Source organism: Octodon degus, unplaced genomic scaffold (assembly GCF_000260255.1).
Source record: "Octodon degus isolate 3935 unplaced genomic scaffold, OctDeg1.0 scaffold00009, whole genome shotgun sequence".
NCBI lineage: Eukaryota > Metazoa > Chordata > Mammalia > Rodentia > Octodontidae > Octodon > Octodon degus.
Window position 1 is genome coordinate 28,650,581 of NW_004524585.1, and position 5,712 is coordinate 28,656,292.

The following is a 5,712-nucleotide window of genomic DNA, read 5'->3' on the forward strand; positions in this document are numbered from 1 at the left end:
TTGGCCCCCAAGAAGTAGATCCCTGGACTTTGAACAGCTACACAAATAAATTCCTTCTGGCTGAATTGCTCTCCAAACCTTCCTTCCTGCTTTAGGCATTGTAGGTAACTACTCAAGTTGTTATAACTTTTACGTTTCCTCTTAAGATATTTTGTAAAACACAAGCCTTCCATGCACTGTCACTGAAGTCTGCCTGGAGGTATAAAAGGTACAAACTTAGGATGAATAGGGTCTGAGTTCGACCCTATCTTAATTTGTTTAGGGTAGATAGTGTTTGGTAGGTATATCCCGTTTCATTCTACTCAAGTACACCAGAAAGTGTGGAGGTTCTCAGCCTGGGTTTCTCCATAGGACCCAGTAGACCCATGAACAGCCTTGTGCATAAGTATGTGTACCCTGTTACAGGTGGAGGGTCTGTAGCTTTCAGGACATTCTCAGAGGGATCTGTGATCCAGCGATCTTTCAGGCTCATTAACACAGGATTAGGAAGAATCCACTTGAAAGATTTTTTTTTTTTTTAAGAAGAGATGTCTTTGTTTTATAAGGTGACTCATAATAGCAACCTATCCCAGGGGATCAGCCTATGACTCAAGCCATGGCCTCTGTGCATCAGAGGAAGAAGGCCTCAAGCCCTGAGGAGGTGTGGACAAGGGAGCGTCAAGGAAGTCTGGTCAAAAGCTCTAGGCACCCTGGGATGACAAAACTGGAAGTCTCAGATCCGAGCAAAGAGCCAGAGGGTCCAGGGTGAAATGTCCAAGGCCTTCTCACTCTCCTGACCAGTGGTCTATCTCTGGGTGATTGGTTTCTTATTTTGGATGTTTTCTTACAAACTGTAACTTCTTTTATAAGTAATTTAAATCCACTCATTGACAGTTATGTTTTGGTGTCTAAAAGCTCATGTGTTGGAACCTGGAGTTCAGGCCCAGTTCCTATCCCAACTTCGCATGTTTTGGCCCCGTGGTTCTGGACGTGGCCTGACCTCCCTGGGCTATCATTTCCTTGTCTATAAAGTGAGGTGGACTGGTGTCCATCTCACAGAATGGAGGTGAGGATGAAATGTGCTGATGCAAGCTGTGCTCCACTGACATGAGGTGGGTTATGGCCATCAGGCCAGTCAGAACTCCTGACAATGAGAAGCTTCACAGCATAAGCAAGGTGCCTGCCTGAGGCTTTCTCCCTAACAGGTGGAAGAAGGGTTAGGCGAGGAGCTCCCCTGGGGCTCTACCCCATGCAGTGTACTTCTGGGCTCAGATGCACACTTTGTGCAGCTGTACGTGAGGGTTTCACACTCGAGGTTGAAATGTGAGCTCTGACACCTGTCCTAGTGTGAGTCACTGAGACTCAGTGACATGGTCCCTGTCTCCTTCAGCAGAAGCTCAAAGCAGCAACCTTTAAATAGCAGGACTTTTGGTAATCTCCAGGTTCTCAGCTAGGACCCTCCCGGCAGCCCCTCTCAGGCTCTGGGGCTGCTTCCGGGGGGGGGGGGGGCGCCAAGGTCTCTCTCACTGCTCTTCTCTGCAAGGATCACACCTGTTGTCCCTTTCTTTGTCATTGTCCCCCATGGCAATTGAGCCACAGATCAAGTCCTTGGACAGACTGCCAGCCCCTTCTTGGAGACTCCCTGTGTTGTACCTATCAATGGGAAAGATGGTGACTGCAGGCAGAATCAGGGGGAAGAGGAGGTGGGACCTGCCAGGACTGATTGGTGTCACCATGCACAGCTAAGGCCGGTTCTGGCACCTTCCCAAGCTGTGAGTAACTAAAGGGCCTTGGACTTCACTGAGCTCCTTTTAACTTTATAATGGACTTGGTATCATTATACTGGGGCGTTTGCTCTTTACCAAGTGCAAGGTGGGTACACGAAGCAATGGATTACCTTGTGTAATTAAAAACTTTTTTTTTAACCTTTCAAAAAAGAAAAAAAAAATGAGAAGGAAGGATAATCTGGTGCCCCCCCCGAGGACCATCGGAACCTGAGTTTTGGGGTGAAGCCCATAGTACCCTGGCACCATGCTCAGATATCCTTTGAACCTCTGGATGCTGCTTCAGGTGTGTCTGCACAGTTGTCCGTTTCCCTACAGGAACAAATCATTTTCTCTTTTCCTCTCCTAGCCGACATTTCAAATCATGCCTGCCTTTCCTGCCCAAGCACCTAACCTGAACCCTCTGTGCTCAAGAGGCAACTCATGGCAAACATGACTCTTCTTCTCACTGATAAGCCTCTTGTCATAGATATTTTGGGGGAAATTTATGGGCACGACGCCGTTTCCCAGCCTGAGGATGCTTTTCATGAAAACACATTGTCAAGCCAAGTACTGTAGTGTGCAGGATCGTGTGCAGCAGCAGGAGAGGACTCTGATCCACAGCCCTGGGTCAATGGAGCAGAACTGAAATTGATCCATGATAAAATAATGAGCATTTTGTGCAGACGCACTCACCTAAGGGGTTCCTATCACCTTCGTACTTGGCAGCAGAGCTTGTTTCATGCCCCCTCAGCTGTGCAGGTTGAATTGACCAAAGCGATGGTTATGGAGAAGCCTAGTGCCCTGCTGGTTGGACAGGAATTTGTGAGACAGTATTACATCTTGCTGAACCAGGCTCTGGACAGGCTGCATCAATCTTGGAAACAATCTAAATGCCCATTATTGAGGAATGGATAAAAGAGATGTATTTTTATACAGTGGCATTTACTCAGCCACAAAGAAGGATAAATTGGAGACTTATAAGTAAATGGATGCAACTCAAGACCATACTCATCAGTGAAGTAAACCAGATGCCCATATATTTTATGGAAAGAACTCTTCCTATGTCCACTGGGGATTGGATTCAAACAGAAAGCCTGCAGAGGCAGCCTATGGGCAGTAAGAAATTCATAGGAAAGTGATGTCACAAAAGTTCACCAACTGCCACACCAAGATCTGCCACATGATGCACATGCTACCCTGAATGATGGTGTGGTGCTCCAGGTCATGAGACTCTAACAACAACCAGGCTTTGCAGAGATTCATGCAGACATTTGTCCTCGCTCCCAAAGACTTGGTTGCAAATAAATCCTGTGTTCATAATGATATCTTAAGATACCAAGATGAGGTCTTTAGTGGTTTTTTCACTGAGCCTCAGGAAGAAGCTGGGAAAGAAGTAGAAGAGCCTGAAGAAAGAGCAGACACCCGAGGCTGTACCTGATGATTCTGGTACTTTCTGTGATCAAACTGTCAGCAACGACCTGGAAGAACACTTAGAGGAACCTGTTGCTGAACCAGAACCTGATTCTGAATCAGAACCAGAGGAAGAACCTGCATCTGAAATCCAAGAGGAAAAGTCTGGACCTGTTTTAGAAGAAGCTGCTCCTGAGGATGCTCAGAAGAGTTCTTCTCCAGCACCCACAGACATAGCTCAGACAGTACAGGAGGACTTGCGGACATTTTCTTGGGCATCTGTGACCAGTAAGAACCTTCCTCCTGGTGGAGCTGTTCCTGGTACTGCGACACCTCCTCATGTTGTGAAAGTACCAGCATCACAGCCGCATCCAGAATCTAAACCTGAACCTCAGATTGCACAGCAGAGGCCCCAGAGGGACCAAAGAGTGAGAGAACAATGAATAAATATTCCTCCCCAGAGGGGACCCAGGCCAATTTGTGAACCTGGGGAGCAAGTTGATGTTGAACCTCGGAGAATTGTGAGACATCCGGACAGCCACCAGCTCTTTATTGGAAACCTGCCTCATGAAGTGGACAAATCAGAACTCAAAGATGTCTTTCAAAACTCTGGGAATGTTATGGAGCTGTGCATAAACAGCGGTGGGAAGCTACCCAATTTTGGCTTTGTAGTGTTCAATAATTCTGAGCCTGTGCAGAAGGTTCTTAGCAACAGGCCCATCATGTTTAGAGGTGAAGTCCGTCTGAATGTGGAAGAGAAAAAGACTTGTGCTGCCAGGGAAGGGGACCATTGAGACAACCACCTGCGGGGACCTGGAGGTCCCCAAGGTGGGCTGGGTGGTGGCATGAGAGGCCCTCCCCGTGGAGGAATGGTGCAAAAGCCTAGCTTTGGAGTAGGAAGGTGGATTGCTCCGCGCCAGTGAATCACTCTTCACACATCTCCACCAAAAGAACCCAGCTCCTGTGGACCAGTGAATTTCTTCAGGCAGCCTTTGGTGGCTGGGAGTATGACCCCAGTCTGTTATAAACTGCTTCAGTTTGTGCAGTTTTACTTATTTTGTGTCGATGGTGTGTGCCCCCTTTCTTTTTCCTCGTTCTCTTGGCCTTTCAGTCCTTTACTTCCAATTTTGTGGAATGATATTTTAGGAGTAACAGATTGTAAAGAAGAAAAAAAGCTGAATTTCCTTGCTTACTTTGCATATGCAGACTGGATTGTTTTTTTCTAAACAACCATTTCCCTAAAGGAATGTGTCACTTATTACTGACATTTGGTATGTTTCATTCATTGGAATATTTCTTACTTATTTTTTAATGTGTTTCAAAGGCCTGTGCGAAGTACAGGATTTCATGAACATTTTGGAGGCAGGAAAAATCGGAATCATTTCTTTGCAAGTCATGACTCTTCTGATGTTGATAAATGATCCTATGGGAAATTTGGAAAGCTATTCTCACTGATATGGTTGAAAACTGAATAAACGGTGTTAATAGAATTTTTTGTTTGATATTGATCACAAAGCAGTTCTGAAACCTACTGTTTTACTATTGAAATTTAAAGTCTAAGATAGGTTTGAATGTCTAGAGTGCAACTGATAGGCTTTTCTTAAATTGTTAGATTTTTTTTATGTAGAATTTTTCATTTGTATTTGTTAAAACCAATGAAAAAGAAAAAATATACTAACCTCTCATCTGAATAACAACCAGAGCCAAACTACTGTGCCTTCTGTTTATCTGAGATTCCACTCTTGGCAATTGTTTAAAGAAAAATAAGTCTAGATTTGTTTTATTTGGTTCAGAGAAACAAGGAATTGTAGACTCCCTCTTTCTTCACCTTGTCTGACTGTTATGCCTTATTCTAACTTGAGTCTCAAACTGGAAAGCCTTTCAGGACAGATGTTTCTGTAGAAGCTCTTTGACCCAAACAGCTGAGCGTTTGTATTAAGTTTTATTTTGGTATCTAATCAGATTCCTAATCATAGTCTATAAGAAAGAATGTGACTCTAACATTGGACTTAACTGATGTGCTCAACTGTCTGCAGTTTCTTTTTCTTTAAATCACAGCCATATGGTAAATTTCCTATTTTTGTCATAGTTCTCTTTTATTGAGGGGCATGCAGTGGGTGTTTCTTGGAAATGGCTAGTTTTTATTAAAATATCTCTGGAAAAAAATAAAATAAAATAAGATAAAATAATTGAGCTTTTGCTGCCACCTGGTGGAGCGCTCACCACTAATCATCGTTAATTAAAGGCTCCGAGGTGAGTTCCTGGGGCCATTGGGGCTGGTGTTATTGGTCGCTTGCCACCAGCGACGCGCTATTTGTTAGCTATGTATCTTAGTTTCCTTCACCTTAAAATGGGCACCTGATTTCTAGCTCATTTGGTTCTGAAGGCTAAAACGGAACATTAAAGCAGTAGGGAGAGTAATAAATCACACAGGGCACCTAGAATTACATCTTAACAGAAATGCAGGATGACGGAGAAAAATTGAAAACTTCATTGAAATATATTTGACATGTTCTCAGGGTCCGCTGTGACCTATGGAATTAGGATGTAATTTTAA

At 44.3% G+C, this 5,712-nt stretch overlaps 1 pseudogene; it reads left to right on the top strand.

Annotated features, from left to right (window-relative positions):
- The first annotated feature begins 2,522 nt into the window (after window positions 1-2,522).
- LOC101573521 lies at window positions 2,523-4,078 on the top strand (annotated as a pseudogene).
- The last annotated feature ends 1,634 nt before the right edge of the window (window positions 4,079-5,712 follow it).